Source organism: Cebus imitator, unplaced genomic scaffold (assembly GCF_001604975.1).
Source record: "Cebus imitator isolate Cc_AM_T3 unplaced genomic scaffold, Cebus_imitator-1.0 Scaffold13, whole genome shotgun sequence".
Classification (NCBI taxonomy): domain Eukaryota; kingdom Metazoa; phylum Chordata; class Mammalia; order Primates; family Cebidae; genus Cebus; species Cebus imitator.
In genome coordinates, this window is record NW_016107328.1 from 8,296,166 (window position 1) to 8,316,868 (window position 20,703).

Sequence of the window (20,703 nt, forward strand, 5' to 3'; positions counted from 1 at the left end):
GTATTTTTAGTAGAGACGGGGTTTCACCATGTTGACCAGGATGGTCTCGATCTCTTGACCTCGTGATCCACCCGCCTCGGCCTCCCAAAGTGCTGGGATTACAGGCTTGAGCCACTGCACCCAGCCCTGTAGCAAATATTTTAAACAAGAGGTATTTTGTTATGTGATGCTTTTTTAACTGTAGCTAAAACACTTTTTAGCCATGGAAATTCTGAAAAGCTTGCCACTTCTTTTATTATACTTACTGGAAGATGATTACTTTTGTTGAAGGATAATATTTTCCCATCTTTTCCTTACCCTTTGGCCCCCAAAAGTGTTTCTGCTAATGATATAAGCAGATTTGTAATACTTTATCTGCTTTTAAGCTGTGCAAATTAATATTTGGATAATTCATAATTAGCTTGATTATGTCACTTGATAAAATAATGATGTGTATTCATGTTAGTTCAACCATATATTAATACTGCCTGGGAATAGGTAGCTATAATTGTGTGAGGAACATAATTTGGCAGTGTTCAATGGCTTGGAAAAACCTATTGCAGGAACTTAAACATCTACATGAACACTGATATCAAAAGAGCATGTAAGCCTGCCCATAACTTCTGATCCTAGACGGATCTGGCTGTGGTTTTCAGATCCCAGCCCGCAGGAAGCCCCTACAACCTCATCAGCTGAGTGGGCAGAACAATAACATCAGGCCTGCACATGCCCAGGATTGTGCCCAGCATGGCCAGCGACTGATAAAGACACCGGTACTTTCTATTTTTATTGCTATCACCACCATTGTAATCATTACTGAGAGATGTATCCATAGAGACATCAAGTCAGAGAAAAGCAGAGGAAACCAAAAGGCAACAATGAAACCAAAATTTAGAAAAAATAAAAATAAAAAGGTGATGGAACAGCCCAGAAAGCTGGAGACAGTGGCAGAAACCATTTCAGAGAATTAGCCGCAAAAGAAGTAGGGAACAGGCGAGAGAAGGAGACAGTTCTTTCCGGAGCTAACTCAGTGGACGCACCAGAGCCTGCGGGAGCATACATTTTTGCATCAGTTTCCTCAATGATAAACTGGAAGAAAAGTACATGGCAGAGAGAGTGACACTAGTCAATATTTGTAACAAGTCGGGCACACAAAAGAAGACACTTTTGTTCTCACCTCTCCCTTTTTAAATTAAGGAGCAACTGCCCTGAATACAATCTTGCACAAAACTAAATCCACCTAAACACAACATCACATTAACTACAAAAGCCTAGTGATCATTAAAAATTCTCCATTTGACCCAGCAATCCCATTACTGGGTATATATCCAAAGGATTACAAATTGTTCTACTACAAGGACACATGCACACGAATGTTCACTGCAGCACTGTTTACAATAGCAAAGACCTGGAACCAACCCAAATACCCATCGATAATAGACTGGACAGGGAAAATATGGCAAATATACACCATGGAATATTATGCAACCATCAAAAACGATGAGTTTGTGTCCTTTGTAGGGACATGGATGAACCTGGAAACCATCATTCTCAGCAAACTGACACAAGAACAGAAAATCAAATACTGCATTTTCTCACTCATAGGCAGGTGTTGAACAATGAGAACACATGGACACAGAGAGGGGAACATCACACTCTGGGGTCTGTTGGAGGGAAATAGGGGAGGGATAGTGGGGGGTGGGGAGTTGGGGAGAGATAGCATGGGGAGAAATGCCAGATATAGGTGATGGGGAGGAAGGCAGCAAATCACGCTGCCACGTGTGTACCTATGAAACAATCCTGCATGTTCTTCACATGTACCCCAAAACCTAGAATGCAATAAAAATAATAATAATAAAGAAAAAAAAATTCCTGGGAGTAACAGATGACCATTCACTAATTAATCGGGTTTAGGTAACTCAAGCTCCACTTAAAGAATCATTGCTCCTTAAAGGGGTAAATGCAATGATAGTCACTTGGGAAATTTCTAATTTGTCACTCCTCTGGGGAGACCAAAATGATACAATCTTAGTAGTAAATTTCTCCCTGAAGTTTCTGAGGGTGAACAATTTCCAGACTCCTCAGACAAAGGTAAGATGAGTCAGCTGGCATTACTGTCAATCAGTATGAAATACAGGCCACCTTTGTGTCTACAACTAACAGCCTTTGTTAAGCATCAGAGGTAGGACAGTGGTTTGTGGAGTGAAAACAAGGTGGGTGTCCACTGGGCCAGACACTGCACAGCACTGCCCGTGCAGGGAAATAGAACAGAGAATGAGCTGAACGGGAAGACGTCAACGCTAAACCTATACATGCAGAAACACACCAGTGCATACGAGCCACATACTCACTGTTTTCCCATTATGATGTTAAAACATGCTTTTCGTTTTCAAAGACATCAGAAAGTAAAAGGTGTCTCACACCTTCCAATCACATTTCCCAGAAATGTCTGTCAACAGGAAGTACATACCCTTCTCAGAATTTCTCCCATGTGTAGAGAAATATGCATATGCACGATATGGCTCCGTCTTGCATCTACAAAAATGGGCCAATTCTAAACAAATGGTGCTACAACTTATCTTTTCCAATGGATGGTGGACACCATTCCACACTGGTACGTATAAATCTATCTCATGGTTTGTATTTAGTTTTTATTTTAAAATAGTTTCACCTGCACAAAGTAAGAGTGTAAAAAACACAGAGAAGTTCCATTTAGCCTTGCAACTTCTCAATTCTGACACCTTATATACAGTACAATTATTTAGTTGTGTCAGGAAATTAACTTTAGTGCAATACTATTGCCTAATCTAGCAATTTAGTATACTATTGCTTTGTTGCCTTATCTAGAGACGGTATTCAAATTTCATCGATAACACTTTTTTCCAAAGCAGAATGCCGCCCGCAGTCATGCGTTGCATATATATTTGGCACGTCCCTTTGTCTCTTTTAATCTGGACTCACTCCTCAGTCTTTCTTTGTCTTTCAGTTTTTTTTTTCTTGTTTGAGATGGAGTCTTGCTCTGTAGCCCAGGCTGGAGTACAGCGGCATGATCTCAGTTCACTGCAACCTCCACCTCCCAGGTCCCAGTTCAAGCAATTCTCCTATCTCAGTCTCCCATCTCAGTCTCCCAAGTGAATTAGTCACTCAGGTTTCACCCTCAGAAACATAAAGTTCTGGCATTAGAGGGACAGAAGGACTGTTCTGACCAGTGCCTGGTCAGGAAGGTGAGTTTTGTCTAGCAGGATTGTGCCAGGGAACTGCCATGGGGTGAATGTTGGTGTCTCCACAAAACACATAGTTGAAATCCTAACACTCAAGGCGATGGTGTTTGGAGGTGGGGCTTTGGGAGGTGATCAGATCATGAATGTGGAATCCTCATGAATGGGATTATTGCCCTGATAAAAGAGACCCCAGAAAGCTCTCTCGCCCCATTCTCCATGTGAAGACGCAGTAAGAAGACGCTGAACCGGGAAGCTGGTCCTCGCCAGACACCAAATCTGACAGCACATTGATCTTGGACTTTCTGGTTTTGAGAAGTATGAGAAATAAATTTTCATTGTTTGTAAACCACCCAGTTTAGGTATTTTGTTACAGCAGCCCAGATGGACGAAGACAGGAATGAAGGGGAAAATCATGGACAGAGAATCACTTTTGTTCCACGAACCTTTCACACTGTGAGTGGCTCAAGGTGAACGGGGGAAAACAGAGTCCTGATCTGCTGGGGGCCAATGGCGAGTCTGAAAGCGTCACAGGAAGGGTGTCAGCCTCAGCCTTCTGGGGCCCTTGAGCAGCTGGGCACCGGTGCAGAGGAAACTCCCCAAGAAGCATTCAGCCCACATTTCCCCCCAGCTAGCCTCACTTCCCCCCTCAGCAATGCCCTGGTTTATTTTGACAAGATTGTTTCCATCCAGCACGGTCACATACCCTTGCAGACACCAGGGAGCCCTGCCCACTCTGGGAACCACTGCTCACTGTGGAAAACCCGAAGCATCACCTTTATGCACAGCAGGCTGGGAAACGGGGCTGCTATCGAGCCCCTCAGGAGCAGTCATGGCTGTGGGCAAGCAGCAAAATGGGGTGCAGACAGCAGGCAGAGCTTCCTGGCACAGACCTGCAGGTGGGTGGTCGGGGAAGGGGAGGGGAGCAGCAATGCCCTGTGCTTCCAAGTGATTAGCTTGGAAACCTGCTTCAAGCTGAACTGAGCAAAGGAGGCAAGGGTAGGAAATACAGAAATACACCTCGCAAGAGAAGAGGAAACATACCAGATGTTTTAACGGGTAGAATTTCAGATAAAAAACAAACCATGTATTGAAAATGGAAAAGGCGCCAACAGGACAATGTGGTCTGGGAGAAGCAGCAGCTGCATAAAGCAAGTACACCCCTGGCCGGGCGTGGTGGCTCGTGCCTATAATCCCAGCACTTTGGGAAGGCAAGGTGGGCAGATCACAAGGTCAGGAGTTTGAGACCAGCTTGGCCAACATAATGAAACCTGTCTCTACTAAAAATACAAAAAATTACCTGGGCGTGGTGATGGACACCTGTAATCCCAGCTACTCAGGAGGCTGAGGCAGGAGAATCGCTTGAACCTGGGAGGTGGACGTTGCAGTGAGCTGAGATTGCACCACTGCACACCAGCCCGGGCAACAGTACAAGACTCTATCTCCAAAAAAAAAAAAGCAAGTCCACCCCTTTGGGGATGGGATCTGGGGTGGAATCATCAGAACTGGAGGAGCGCGCAGAGCTCCAGGCTGGGCTGGCGTCTGTGGTAGTAGCACAATGCAGCTGGTTCCAAGTATGGGGATAAACAGAACCCTATGCACTAAAATCAACTACTGCTATTGGGACAAAGTACTGCTGCCAGGAAAGTATAGCTACAGTGACACTGTCAGACACAGGAGGCAAATGGGAAGGGGCCAGGCCTTCCGCCCTCCCCACCTGCCAGGTTTCCTTTGAACAACCAGGTCTGGCCACTCTGGGCCTGCAGAATTTCAAGGCCATGATCAGCGGACAAAGACTGGCCATCGTCCCCTTTATCCTGGGCATACATAGTAACGAGAGTCAAAATATTTCTCAACAGCTAGCTTGCCATGCACAAACCCTGGGCAACCAGTGAGGTGCCTGGCTCAGAGCAGGTGGGGCCTGAGCCTGGGGCCAGGCCAGTATGTTACATGAGTTCTCCTAGCTCCTGATCACTCCTGGTGCTTCCAGTTCTGCATCAAGCCCTCCTGACTGCCCAATAGGCCCACATCACTTATTTTTATTGCCTGCCTGGCCTCCGTAGACAACTGAGTTTGCGACACCTGGCTGAGAAGGAAGCGAGGTGGGAGATTCTACGTGATATGTCTTTCATCCCCATTCTGTATGCTTCATGTCCCAGGAAGGCAGGGACATCCCTGATAGGACTAGCCCAGGAGTTCTAGGAGCCGTGTGCAAAGGAAGAGGTTGTATGGAGCGGGAGTGGCATGGGAGGGGATGGGCAGCAGGAAACGCTGTCAGTAAGAGGACGGGAGAAGGGCAGGACAGTCCAGAAACCAGCAAGGCTACAGGAAGCCCGGGGCAGGGACATGTTCAAAGACCTGTGTGCACAACACGGTGTCCTGGTTTGCAAACATCTGGGCAGTACACATTTCCAAGTCTCTTTCTACAGGCATCTGACTCACGTTGATTTTGTTGAATGAGACCACATTGACCATAGGGAAAAGTCCAATGTTCTCAGCCCACTGCTTTTGCCCCATGGGAACTTTCCAACGTTTCCATTCATTACCTTCTTTTGCCAATCAATGTGGACAAAAAAAAAAAAAAAAAAAAAAAAAAAAAAAAAAAGAATAAAGTCTGTTAAAAGTGGATGGAGGCTGGCAGCAAGTGGCTCACACCTGTAATCCGAGCACTTTGGGAGACCGAAGTGGGTGGGTCATCTGAGGTCAGGAGGTTGAGACTAGCCTGGCCAACATGGTGAAACCTCATTTCTACTAAAAATACAAAAATTAGTCAGGCATGGTGGTGCGCACCTATAATCCCAGCTACCTGGGAGGCTGAGGCAGGAGAATCGCTCCAACCTGGAAGATGGAGATTGCAGTGAGCTGAGATCACGCCACTGCACTCCAGCCTGGGCAACAGTGAGACTCTGTCTCAAAAAAAAAAAAAAAAAAAAAAAATAGTGGGTGGAACATGGTTATGAATTAGAGTTAGATATAGCAGTATGAACTCATATTTAGCTTAACATAGGTAAGATGGATACCTGTAGAAATATTTACACATACATGCATGCACACAGATTTGTATACACACAGATATTTATTTATTTATTTATTTTTGAGGCAGAGTCTTGCTCTGTCGCCAGACACCAGCCAGGCTGGAGTGCAATGGCACAATCTCGGCTCACTGCAACCTCCACTTCCCTAGTTCAGGCAATTCTCCTGCCTCAGCCTCCCGAGTAGCTGGGACTACAGACATGCACCACCATGCCCAGCTAATTTTTGTATTTTTTAGTAGAGACAGTGTTTCACCATGTTGGCCAGGATTACAGGCATGAGCCACTGTGCCCGGCCTATTTTTATTTATTTGTTACAGGGGAAAGCGTGAACACAGTCCTTCACTACTACAAATTATGCAGTCGAGTTTCCCACATTTGGGGAAACTGCAGGGGTCAGCACATCCAGAGTGCAATGGATAAACCTGGGAAAACCACCTTCGTGACCATGCTATCTCCCCTGCCAGGTAAGTATTTATATATTTATTTAAAACAAATTCTTCTGATCCTCCCCATCCTCCCTACACACTTATATTTCACTGCTCTATCAGTTGAGAAGATCTGGAGGAAAAAATGCCCCGAGCACATCTAGCACCCAGATCTTGGATCTTTTCTTCAATAAAATGACTGGGGCTCCTTGGAGAAATGGCTGATTCTATAACTGGGGCTGGAAATATACAAGATGAGCCTGAAGCATCTTAGAGTGCCAGAAAGTATGGATGTACCAAAAAGAGATAGAGAGAGAAGAAAGGGAGGAGGGAAGGAAGGAGGGAAGGAGGGAAGGAGGGAGGGAGGGAGGGAGGGAGAGAAGGAAGGAAGGAAGGAAGGAAGGAAGGAAGGAGGGAAGGAGGGAGGGAAGGAGGGAAGGAGGGAAGGAGGGAGGGAGGGAGGGAGGGAGGGAGGGAGAGAAGGAAGGAAGGAAAGAAGGAAGGAAGGAAGGAAGGAAGGAAGGAAGGAAGGGAGGAAGGAAGGAAAAAGGGAAGTGAGGAAGGGAGGGAGTGAGGAAAAGAAAAAGAAAGAAAGAGAGATAGAGGGAAGGGGAAGTGAGGAAGGGAGGGAGAAAAAGAGAAAGAGAAAGAAAGAAAGAGAGAGAGAAAGAAAGAAAGAAAAAGAAAGAAAGAAAGAAAGAAAAGAAAAGAAGGAAGGAACAAACAAAGAGAAAGAGAGAGAGAAAGAGAGAAAGAAAAAGAGTGGAAGAGAGAGAGGGAGGGAGGGAGGGAGGGATGGGGGAAACACGCACAATGAGGAAGTATATCAAATGGATACAGGAAGTAACTGAAGTGTTCCTAATAGCCAAGGAAGAAAAATCATGAGCAACAAAATAAAGTCATACTGGATCATAACCCAAAGAAATTAAAACTTATAAAATAAATACCTGCAAGTCCGTACTGCTATATAAATAAATAAATAGGAGAGAGGAGTTAAACCTCCTAGGCAGAAAAAGTCTAAACAGTTCACATAGATCCTTTAGCCATGGAGAAGGAAGAGCCAGAATCCCCTCTCCTTAGAGGATGGTTACGCACAGTGACTTTCTTCTAGAGTCTACTATCAAAAGGGAGTTAAAAAAGAACAAAGAAGGAGGGAAGGAGGACAAACCTGTTAAGGTGGACAAACCTGACAAGCACTGCTGCAGCCAGGTGGTCAAAGTCACCATCAGGGACAGGTCATGCTGATGGTGCCTACCCTTGATTTGATAAAAGCAGAACTTCACCTCCGTGGTCTTCCTCCCTAATCTCAATCCAGCGATAAGAAGAAGAATCAGACAACCCTGATGGTGGTGCGTTCTACAAAATATCTGGCCAGTCAAACCTGGTCATCAAAACGCAGAACTGTCAAGGTCATCAAAAACCATGAGAGTCAGAGAAAAGCGACGTAGCCCATGAGGGCCTAAGGAGACATGATCGCTGAAGGTGATGTGGGATCCCAGATGGGATCCTGAAACAGAATAAGGACATTCGGTAAGAACTAAAATAATATTTGAACTTCTATAAATAATATGCATCAGTATTGGTCCACTAATTGTGGCAAACGTGCCATACTAATGCAAAGTGCTAGCAACAGGGAAAACTGGGATCGGGTATATGGGACTTTTTTGGACCATTTTCACAATTCTCTGTAAATCTAAAACTCTTCCGAAAATAGAGATTATTCTTTAAAAGTGTCTGGAGGATGTGCACAAGCGTATGGAAACAGAAGGGCTATAGGTAAAACATCCTGACACCTGGAAAATCTCCTTCCATTTTTGCTCCCTGCTGTGACTATCTTACACCGCTCCCATTAAACTCTGAACAATGTTACCAACCTAGAAACTGAATTGGCATACATGTGTAATGTCGAAGCTGGGAGGGACTATGGTGGCCATGCAGCCCGCTGCTTTCAACTGCACTTGAGGAAAATCGGATCCAAAGACCGGAAGCAAATGGCCAATGAATGTTTCAGTTCAGCTCCCAGGGGTAGAGCTAAAATCCTCAGAGCCCTGGAAGGGTGACAGACAGCAATGTCAGCCAGTCCTCAGAACAGCCCACTCTGCAGAGGGAACTGAGGCTCACTAGGGCCAAGAGCCTTCTTCCCAGCCACAGGGCTGGCAAGCCGAAAAGCAGAGAGCCAGGCTCAGGTCTCCTTTCCAACTTCACAGAAGCGTGACCTCCCTACCACCACTAACCCTCACGCCCTCAACCCCGTCCCATGGCCAGTCACTGTCCCATTTCCTCCCACAGCAGCAGGGGGCGGGGCTGAAGACTCAGATAAGACACAACTCAGGAAGGATGGCACTTAGATTGGCTTCTCTTTTTTTTTTTTCTTGATTCTGTCTTTATGAAACTTTTCTTTAACCCAACATTGTTTAAGGTCCTGAGCTGATTTCTTGTGAGCTTGAAGCCAGGGTACCCATGCTCTGCAAAAGCAAAAAGATGACCATATGAGTCCTTGAGGCTCAATGTTGTCATGCAGTGCATGGTCAGGCCAAGGTCCTAATTTCAAGGTTTTAGTTTTGGAGGGAAAAAAAAAAAATCCGCAGGATTCGGGATACCCTCTATTCCACAATGAGCATGCCCCCATTGCAACCAGTTCTGGGAGGGCGACAAAACTGAAAAGGAAGCAGTTCCAAACAGAAGGACACAAATTACCAGCAGAGCCATTATGACTCACAGCAACTCAGGCCGAGGGTTCATGCAGTGCAGGGTTTCTGAAACCCGGGCTCTACCTGGGAAGGAGGGAGAGAAAGAGTTTTGGATGCTGGGTAGGGGTTCTCTTATTTGCTTCCTTACAAATCTAGAAGAAAACCTGCAGGATCAGGAGCTTTTCCAAGCTCCTGAAATAAACCTGGATCCCAAGAGGAATAGAAAAGGGAAGGGTGAGGGCGGGAGAGGACTCGGAGGGCAAGCTCAGAGGTCCTTGAAGGAGGGAAGAAGAGGTGTCTGCTTTCGGGGAATGGCGATGAGAGGCATGTTGGGATGGAGATGCCCAAATGTGTAGCACTTACACCCATTTAGCAAATGGCCCTCTCATTAGTAAAAGCTTCTAAACATTAGCCTTAAGTTTAAAAAAAAATTTTTTTTGAAATTATGCAAAAGCCCAGAGCACCAGTATGTGCTTCACACACGTTCCGTGGGAAGATTCCTTCATTTGCAAACTTGTATATTACATAATCATCTCCATTTCCTCACAGGTTGTGAAGAGTAAATGAGATAATATAATGTAAAGTGCTTGGAACATCATGAATAAGACACCGGAGCTATTACTATTTTTACCGTGATTACTGGTAGATTACAAGTGGTCTCTTCATAGCCATCATGACTACTGCCAGTACTAACACGGCTATCACCACAAACACTGCTACTACTATAAGGATAGTACTTTCCTAGTGCTTAATAGTGTCTATCATCATTCTCAATGCTTAGCATATTTCAGGAGGAAAACTGATGAATGGACTGATATAACCCACAATTAAGGAAATGAACAAAGAAATGGATACATTCCTGTAACGTGGTGAGTGTATCTTAAAAGGAAAGAGGTCGAATAGGTTGCAAAGAGGAAACCAGGAGTCAAGAGCTGTCTGTAGTGCCAGGAGCGGGATGCTGTGAACCCAGGAGTGTTCAATAAGTACCTAACTGATGTCTGAGCGAGGAAGAAACAAAGAATGACAACAGTGAATTGGGCTCAGCTTAGACAAACCCTCAAAGTCAGGACACAGACAGAACAGGACAAGAGTGACACTTACAGTCACTTGATTCTGGATCCTTGTTTTAAAGATGGGGCTGTGAAGGGTCAAAGGGGTCAGCTGGGCTCAGTACTCAAAGGGCAGCTGTGGGCCAAGGCAATCGAACCAGCCTGGTGGGCAGAGCTGCACGCTACCCAGTAAATATGGGTGTTTGCATAGACTGTGTCTCTGCAGGGCGATGGTTAATTTTATGCGTCAACTTAACAGGGCCACAGGGTACCCAGAGGGCTGGCTAAACGGCATTTCTGAGTGTGTCCAGATGAGACTATCACTTGAACCAGGAGCCTGAGGGAGTAAAGGAGATGGTCCTCTCCAATGCAGAGTGGGCCTCATTCAGCCCACTGAGGGCCTGAATAAAACCTAAAGGCGCAGGAAGGTTGAATTTCATCTCTACCTGATCGCTTGTTCTGGGACATTAATCTTCTCCTGCCCTTGGCGTTCCTGGTTCTCAGGCCTTCAGATCCAGACTGGAATCTACACTCGGGGCTCTCCAGCCCTTTCCCTTCCTGCGACAACAGCAGCTGTCCTAGCTCTCCAGCAGGCAGGTGGCAAATCACAGGACCTCTCAGCTCCGCAACTGCATGAGTCAATACCTTATCATAAATAAATCTCCTAGATATAGACATAAACATCAAGGTAGATATGGATATAGACATAAATATGCGTCTATCTTCATCTCCTATTGGTCCCGTTTCTCTGGAAAACCCTGACTAATACACCAGTATATTTTGAAAACTTTAAAGGACAGAGATCTGTTTTGTCCACTCTGTTGGCTCCTGAGAGCCTATCTCAGCACCTGACTCATAGCAGGAAAGTGGACAAGGGCAGAGAGGACAGGAGGGAGTAGCCACCTCCTGCCAGTCACCATACAAGGTGCCAGGGAGGTGGGTTCAGTGAGACCCAGGGCTCTGCGCCCAGGGAAAGCTGAACAAACCATGTTCCCAGGTGAGATCCCCAAACACCGCTCCCTATCATCGGATCCCTTCCTACAAAAGGCACTCTAAAGAGAAAGATCCGCATCTTCAGAAGAAACAGAACTGAAAGAGGGGGCCGGGAGTGGGCAGAGAACAACGGTGATGGAGAAGGGGTGAGGAGCAGTGCGAGAGTGCGGGGGACGTGCTGGGAGAACAGGTGGACACGGGGCAGGTTTAAGGGATTCAGAAGACTCATGTTCTGACTTGAGAGCCACCATCCACAAGCAGGGGAGATCTCGAGCGATGCAATTGCTCCCAGCCTCAAGTCCCTTCATCTGTGAAATTCTGGGATCCATGAAGCTGGCTTCACTCCCTGTGATTTCCTTCAGAGCAAGCACAGTGGCTCTGTTCCTTTATTTCGGGCACCCTGCAGAGCGGCACACTGCAGGTTCTCCTTCGATATTAGTGCAATAAAAGAAAGGAGAAAGGATGAGAAATCACTTTATAAATGGTAAAGTCCTAGGCAGAGGACAGGGCTGGCTTTGTTTCTCGAGGCAGACTGGGGAGCTTCTGAAGGGGGGGTACTTCCTTCATCACTTTACCAATCCAGCCCCAAGTCAGTGTCCTGAATTCAGTCAACCCAAGAAAACATCCTCCAAGCATGCATGTCCTCTGTGCTGTCAAAATGCCAAAAGCTGGAAGCAGACAGAGAACAAGACCCAGGCCCTGCAATCCAGGGGAGGAGAGCTGCTGTTCAGGAAATCGGAACGCTGCTTCTGGAGACAGAATAAATCCCCTCGCGGAGATGATCAGAATTGACCATTCCAAAGCCCGGCCCTTCCTCGAACCACAGTGATAATCATCACCCATAGTGACAGCTGCAGTGGGTGGTCACCCATGTGGCCAGCTGCTAGGCGAGCTGGACTGAAAGAGACTCAGAAATGCTTTCATTTTCAGGGGCTGGCGCAGCCACGGTTCCCCACCTGGGCCTTGCCCATTGTAGGCATCACGGAGGAAGCTCCATGTCTGTGGGTGCGACGGTATGTGATCAGTGAAAGATGTTATCAGAAGAAATAAAATTAAGCACATTTTCCCCTAGACTTACTAATCCTTCCTGTGCGATTGCCCTCATGTTTTGACATTAATTGAACTCTGTCTTTACTACTAAAAATAAACTGCAGGGCAATTGCAATGCACCAAAAACCTCAATACGAAACCACAAGAAACAGTAATAGAGAAATGGGCCACTACCAGAGGTGTTTTGAGAAGATGTCTCTGTTTCAAAAGCAGAGTTCCAAGTGGGCCGGGGGTTCTTTAAATCCTGTGGACATCAAGGGCAGGAAGCAATCTTTACACATATACCTTGTGGCTAAAGACTAGTGCTGGCTTGTATCCCCTGATGGGGAAGCAGGAGCCTGCTGATTCTATCTCACCAAAGGTCAGGGGGCCAGCACTGCCACTGTGGCCATAACAGGCAGGGAACCAGCAGATGACAGCAGGGGGACGCAAGGCCAGGAGAGGAATCTAAAAGAGCAAGGCGAAGGTCGATGGGGAAGAAGCCCATCCAGTCTGCACATCCAGGGAGGGGGCCAGAGTTGAGCGAGAATGAACTGAGAGGGTCAGGAGCTAGACAGGTCAGAGCTGGAAGTAGCAACAAGCAGGTTCCCTTTCATTGCCCATTTTCTTGGGCAACATTCCGGCATCCTCAGAACCAGACCAAGTGGCTTCTGTTCCATGATGCGGCTGAGGAAACTAAAGTCTGCCTGGGTGTATGGTGTGTGCCTATAGTACCAGCTACTCAGGAGGCTGAGGTGGGAGGATCGCTTAAGCCCAGGAATTGGAGGCCAGGCTGGGCAACATAGCCAAGACCTTGTCTTTTAAAAGAAAAAAAATGTTTGTGTGTCTTGAGACAGAGTCTCGCTCTGTCACCGAGGCTGGAGTGCAGTGGTGTGATCTTGGCTAACTGTAACTCTGCCGCCCGGTTTCAAGTGACCTCTTGTGCCTCAGCCTCCCAAGTCGTTCCTGGGATTATAGGTACGTGCCACTATGCCCAGATAATTTTTGTATTTTTAGTAGAAACGGGGTTTCACCATGTTGGCCAGGCTGGTCCTGAACCCCTGGCCTCAAATGATCTCCCCACTTCAATCTCTCAAAGAGCTGGGATTACAGGTGTGAGCCATTGTGCCTGGCAAGAAACAATTTTTTTTGTTTTTGTTTGTTTGTTTGTTTTGTAGAAAGAAGTTTGAAAAGCATGAAAGCCTTGCCCAGAGTCACATGGGCAGTAGGGGGTGGAGCCTGGGGTAGACCCTAAGTGTCCGACTCTGTGTTCATGGAGTCACCTTTGCTGCATGGCAGGCAACAGTCCCGATGCATGGGTGGGAAAGGTGAGGATGCTCTCCTATTGGCGTGTCCCAGCCACGCTAATTTCTAGGTAGGCGAAGGCAGGCAGGCTCCCAGTGTGAGAAGTGCCTTTAGGGAGCAGAACCACACACAGACGCAAACGCCTGAGCCTTTCTTCTGTCACAGAACAGCCCTGTCTCAGGACTGCAGGCCTTGGAATCCCAACACTTGTCCTTGGTGTCTTCCTGCTCCCAGCAGCTGAATTTTAGGGAAATGTCTCTTCATCACCCCACCCCGAGACGGACCTGTCAAGCCTCTGGCTTTCAGACTCTCTGCTCAGGTGGCTGAGGACCCATCAGCCCTTTTCTCCAATATGGGAATCGCTTGCTCCAGCCCTCCAGGTGCAACAGGGCACGGGGATCAGCTGAAAAGGCTGCTGCCCCTGCACGCTCTCCTGCCCCCTAAGCCAGTCACCTGCATCAGGAGCAAGGGCTACCAGGACATAATTCAATGACTGTCCTTGAGGGTCAAAAAGAGGTACGCTGGGCTCCCAAAGAAGGTCTGTCAGCTGTAGGCATTGCAGTAGCAGAAGTGAGAAATTCAACAATGAAACGAAAATGAATGGGAAATACAAATGCACAAAGGTGCTGAGCTCTAAAAGATGGAAAAGATTTTAATCGCTAAATAGCAGCTCGGCTCCCAGTATGCTTTATTCACGAGCATCTTTCAAGAGCCACAAGAGGCAGCACCGCTCCAGGAAGCCTCCCTGCATAAAGACAGTCCCCAACACCATCCTTACGTACCCTTGGGAGTATGGAGTATCCTATGTGTGCCACTCTTTCCACCTTGACTGAAGGGCAAGGCCTCATGCTCTTCGCCTCTGCATGCTGCAGGAATGCTGACTATCACAGCAGATTTGAAATGCAAATGCACTTTGGGAAATTTCAGGCACAATACAAAAGATGACAGATACAGCGCAACGGGAGCACAATTCTCTGCGACCCTCTCAGTTCTGACTTCTCTGTCTTCTCACCAGTCCGCACCTTCTCACCCACCTTTCCACCCTTGCACAGCTTTCAAATTCGTGGTAGGAATCATGTTAGTTTCCTGTTCATCATGTCATTTATTCTTTCCAACATCTTACTTCAAAAAAAAAAAATGGCGACTGACCTCATGCTTTCCTCTGAAGCTTTAAAAACTTTCTTCTTTTGATTATGTCTCTATCACGTTTTCTCTCTCCTTTTCGATTACTCGTTTGTTTGTTCTTTCGCCCTGGGCCAGGCACGATGCCAGATCTTGGGATGTGTGAGACAGACCTTGCTCTAAGCAATTTCACCAGCAATAATGGAAACGGGTAGGGGGAGGGGTAAAGGTAATTTCAACCCAGTGCAGCAGCCGTGGTATAATGGAGCCATGTCTTCACTCGCCCGCTGCAGTCCAGTGGAGGGAGTAATCAACTCTGCTTTGGGTGAGGGGCTGGGCACAGCTGGAAGGTGAGTCCCCAGCCTCTTCCCAGGCTGACTTGGTGGTAGGTGAAAGGCAGCGGGGACAGCAAATGAAAGACTTCGAAATAGCGTGGTACATGCAAGGAACCCTAAATGGCAAAACTGATGAATAATTTGAAGAAACTCTTCCATTTTGGAGCATTTCTTCCTCCGTGCAAGGCAGCATGCTAAGCTGTTTATCTCCACTACCTCATTAACACACACAACATCTTCAGGAAGTAGGCACTAATACCTACGCTACTTTACAAATGAGGAGACTAAGGCTTTGAGAGGCTGAGTGATTTGTCCAAAGTGAGGCCAGTAGCAAAACCAAGAAAACCCAAGTCTGCTTGAAGCCCTCAGTCTTACCTTCCAACCCTTTACCCCCTGTACCCTCAGCCTTCATGTAGAAGGACCATGGAATTCAAGGAGGTGAAAGGAGGAAGTAGATTGGGCTGGGAAAGGAGTAAGAGTTCATGTTCTGGATGCCCCAATGGTATTTCGATCTGACTATGTAACCTTCACCCGAGCCTTTCCTCCTCCCCACAAGGCTGTCTCCACATGTTTTAGAAAGACAGCTGGAGCATCCTGCACCTTCTGCTACAAGTGGGGTATTCACTAAGAGATGGTGGGCTCCTCCATCCACTAGGGACAGAGGGAGAGCTTCCGAGGCACAGTGAATAGGTAGACTAGACTCTGAGAACCAGATTGGGATGAGGTTATGGAGAACCAGCTTCCCAAGTGCTTTGGAGCAGTCCAAGAAGACATGCTGAGAGGTCAAGAACCACAACCCACGTTGTGCTGCAAGAGACCTTCAACTCCAGAAGCTATTTTTGGTTTCACAAGAATCAGGAGGATTAAGTCCCTTACCTTAATTATCCAATCTCAAAACACTCCAGCTTTAGTTTAGGGAAGGACAGCTCTCAAGTCCATCCAGAGTGCTGAAGGGATATGTATTTTTTCAGACTGAAAGTGCCTAAATAAGACACATGCACACATATGTTTATTGTGGCACTGTTCACAATAGCAAAGACTTGGAATCAACCCAAATACCCATCAATGATAGACTGGATAAAGAAAATGCGGTACATATATGTCGTGGAATACTATGCAGCCATAAAAAATGATGAGTTCATGTTCTTTGCAGGGACATGGATGAAACTGGAAACCATCATTCTCAGCAAACTGACACAAGAACAGAAAACCAAACACTGCATGTTCTCACTCATAAGTGAGTGTTGAACATGAGAACACATGGACACAGGGAGAGGAACATCATACACTGGGGCTTGTCAGGGGTTGGGGGGCTAGGGGAGGAATAGCAGGGTGTGGGGGGATTGGGGAGGGATAGCAGGGGTTTGGGGGGCTAGAGGAGGGATAGTATTAAAAGAAATATCTACAGTAGATGACAAGGTGATGGGTGCAGCAAACCACCATGGCATGTGTATACCTATGTAACAAACCTGCACTGCTGCACATGTACCCCAGAACTTAAAATATAATAATTTTTTTTTAAGTGCCTAAATCCCAGGTGTAACAGGATTCCAGAAAGACACACAAAAAAGGATCAATATTAGTATCAATGTTTACCTTGAATAGATTTGGTAAGGAGATATTTCATTCATTTAAAAGATAAGGACTGCATCTTTACTATATGCTGAATGAGAAGCAGAAGAGAAGACATTTCACAAGCAATGCGCATGTGCCAAGCACTGTGTCAGGCATTTGATAGACATTAAACCATTTAATCCTCTGAGGTTGGTTTTGATATCCCCCGTTTCTGAAGTTACACAGGCAGCAGAGGCAGAAGTGATGGTTGGGTCTTTCTGACTCACAAGCCCCATCCATTAATCATGCTTCCCTTCTCTACTAGAGCATTTTCATTCACCATCTTCCAAGAATACTAGGTAGAGAGGAACAGGAAACATACTCAGCAACTCCATTCTGAGAATGATCTGTCCCTGGGTGCCCAGCCCATTTCATACTCAGTGGAGATCACGTGAGCCATGGATGCTGCATCAGATTAACATTGTTGTAAGTTTTATCCGAGCCCAACACTGTCATCTGGTAACATGTCTTCAGTGGACATCATGCATTATTCAGGAAACAAAAAAATGTTGCCTCCATCAGAGACTCGTATCTGAAGGGATCATCAAGATGGCTAAATACTGATCAAGATGGCTAGATGAGGTGATCAAAAGGGGTGGGACAATGTGGAGAATGAGGCCCAGGAGTCATCCTTCTACGCTACCCTGAAGCAGTGCCTGGTGCTTAGCCTGGGAGTCCAGGCACTGCTCTTTCCTCCAAAGAACGATGATGCTCCGGTGTGACCCCCACAGAAAACCCCATTCGTACATTTACAACAAGGTGCCCTTTTCCCTTTCCAGACTCTTCACCCCCTCATCCTCATTGGCAGCAAATCATGAATGAGGAGAAACCTGTCAACACAAACTCAGAATAAAGAATCTTGAAAAGTTCTGAAGGGGGATTTGCCCTCAGCTCTGGGACTAGCTAGTAAAACATCCTTGCCCACAAGTAAGAAGAGCGGGCAGGTGGCCTGTATTCCCCACGTTGATTTCCTCATCTCTCCCCGAGAAACAACTTGGCCATGATTGTCTTCTCTGCGGCCCTCGTGCTGGTGTCACTGACAGACCTGCAAGCCTCGGAGTCCTCGCCTCCTCCCATGAAGTGCTGGCTTAACGCATCCCGCACTCAGAGTCCGGTTCCCAGCAGCACGGGGTGAATTCCCCCTCGCTCAGAAAAGTCCCCTTGACTAGCAAGGCACACAGAAAGATGCTGCCCTCAGCGCCCCTGGGCTCCCCAGCGAGCAGCCTCCCACACTCCTCAGGCACCGTGACCGGGAAAGCACTTTTAGCCTTATTGTCAAAATGCATTTGCTTCATTACCCAAAAAGGGCAGAGGCACAGCCTCCTGGTCGGCGGTGGGCTCGTCTCAGACTTCCTGGGTTGGCGTCCCAGTTGCATCACTTAAAGAGGCTTCTTAGGACCCTGAGCAAGTACTCAAACGTGAGCTCTCTGGGCCTCAGTTTCTCGTCTTCAAAGCTTGTTCCTAGTGTTAAGTGAGAATCTTTGCAGAGTTCAGCGCTTGTCCCAGGATATTATAAGCCCATAGAAATGTCAGGTCTTACTACCACCACATAGGCAAATGCTAGAGACTTAACCTCTCCCTCTCCTCCCAAGAGGAAATGAAAAGGTCTCCCCTCTTTCTGTCTCACCACAGTGACTTAGCGTAGGGTCTCAGCATGTGGGGCCAAGGGAACAAATGAAGGCAATGAGATTGAGCCAAAGCCTGGGGCTTCAGTCAAAGGTTCTCAGCTCCAGGCCTGGCTGTGACCCCCGCTTCTTCATGCACTCTCTGTGAAAAAGAGTAGATTCGAACACTACCTGCCTGCCAAGCGCGCTGCCATGATTAAATGAGACAGTGCATGAAAGAGGCACTCTGTAAACTACCAGGGAAATCAGCTAATTCTAAGGTATCAGGGAAACCCACCTCATTACAATAGCGCCTTTACTAGCAAATTCTGTAGAGGACATTTCACTAAGGATCGCCCTCCCGGGACCCTACTGAACACACAGAGAGTTCCCAGGAGGTCAGGAGACAGAAACAACCTTCCTTTCCATTTTACAGATGTGGAAACTGAAGATCAGAGGGCTAAGGAGGCTGCCTGACGCCAAGCGACAAATCCACCAATACGGGGCTGAAGTGCTAGTTTGCAAGATACATACGTCCCCTCCTCCTTTTAAGGGGCGGGGGGGGGGGGGCGGGGGCTGCAATAACTTAGCACGTTGACTCCTGAAGAAAAATAGAATCTCTTTCCAAGACAGCCAAACTGATTAATGTTTTCAATTAATGTTTTTAACCACACACACAAAGAAATGTTCCATCGAAATTAAAGAAATTAAAATGTTTAAGCTTCTCCCAGGAGCCGCCAAGAATCCTGGGCAGGCCACGATGTTTAGAGCCTAGTGCGAAGCAGGAAGGTCACAGCCCCACCTCAAAACACTGAACCTGCCTAGCAGCGGGGACACTTCCCATCCACAGGGTGACAGGCCAAGAGGAGATAACTTGCTCAGTTATTGCTGATGCCAATAATTGGTGAGAGCAGCAGGGATGAAGAGGGAGGTCTGATAGGAGATGCTGGGGCCTGGGACTGAAGGGTCAGGTGGCTGCCCCCAGACCCTCTGGCTACCCTCCCACTTGACACAGAGTCCTCAAGGATGGGATATCCACCTGCTGTGTGGGTGACTGAGGTACCTGCACCCGATGTGACCAAGCAAGCCATGGGCTTTCTTTTTTTGTTGTTCAGAGATGGAGTTTTGCTCTTTTTGCCCAGGCTGCAGTACAATGGCTCGCTCGATCTCGGCTCACCATAACCTCCGCCTCCCGGCTTCAAGTGAATCTCCTGCCTCAGCCTCCCGAGTAGCTGGAATTACAGGCATGCGCCACCATGTCTGGCTAATTTTGTATTTTTAGTAGAGATGGGGTTTCTCCATGTTGATCAGGCTGGTCTCGAACTCCCGACCTCAGGTGATCTGTCCATCTCAGCCTCCCAAAGCGCTGGGCTTTCTAAGGGCACTGACAACACTTCCTTGATGGCGCCTGGGACCACAGAAGGTCCTGCTGGGGCCCAATGCTGTGCTTTGATATCTGAGAAGGCTGACTACCAAGGACAGGCAGACCCAGACCCCTGGAGGCTCCCAGGAGGTTCGGGGCAGAGGTGCGCTCTGTGTTAGCATCTGCTCTCCTCTCTGCCTGCAGGCTATCAAGCATGCCACAGATTCAGATCATCCACGCCTCTCCACAGGCTGAGAGGCAGGGCCGTCTTATGTTCTTTCTCCCACCAGAAGGTGAATTGCACAGGAGCTAGGTAACCTGAACAAGGAGAGGCAGTCCCACATGTAGGGCAGGTCCCTGGAAAGATGGGAAGACCCAGGGTATAACACACAGCACTGACTAATCACTAGCTCTGCCACCAGCAAGGTGGCTCGTCCTACACAGCTGCCAGCCTTAGATGCCACCAGAAGGTGGCCCAGGCCACGGGGCCAACTGGGTGGGCAGATGGCAGCCCGGACCAGCCACCAAGGGCTAGGGTAGGAGCCCTTGGCCACTTGGCAGGAGAGAGTGAGCGAGCTTTGAAATGAGCAATGGCACTTGGGTTCATGATGTGGAAATCATCAAAACACCAACTGCAAATCGACCACAGAGGTACACTAGGCACCTGCCGGAACTGTGGGTGGCAGAGAGTGGGGCTGTTTCCCCCGGGAAGCTCCTGAGTGCAAGCTCCAGCTTTGGGATATGTTCTTTCCCTCTGGAGAAGGCCCAGAAAGAGACACAGAAACAGACACTGCCGTACTTCTCACAGGGTCAGCAGAGCCTGGCTCCCATGCGCGCTAGATTCCATCAAATCCAGCAGGCCGAGAATGAGGGGAACAGGCATAGCCTGCCCAGCTCTGAGCCGGTCCCCACCAGTTAGGAGCCATCTCAACGTGAGAAGTC

General features: G+C 47.5%; 1 long non-coding RNA gene and 1 other non-coding gene across 2 annotated transcripts in view; both read right to left on the minus strand.

The window, feature by feature from the left end:
* LOC108283870 overlaps positions 1-20,703 on the minus strand; it is a 434,667-nt gene that overhangs the window by 208,812 nt on the left and 205,152 nt on the right. The window lies entirely within an intron of this gene.
* On the minus strand, positions 6,547-6,704 carry LOC119467396. The gene has a single exon (XR_005195928.1). It is a non-coding gene; the product is annotated as a U1 spliceosomal RNA (small nuclear RNA).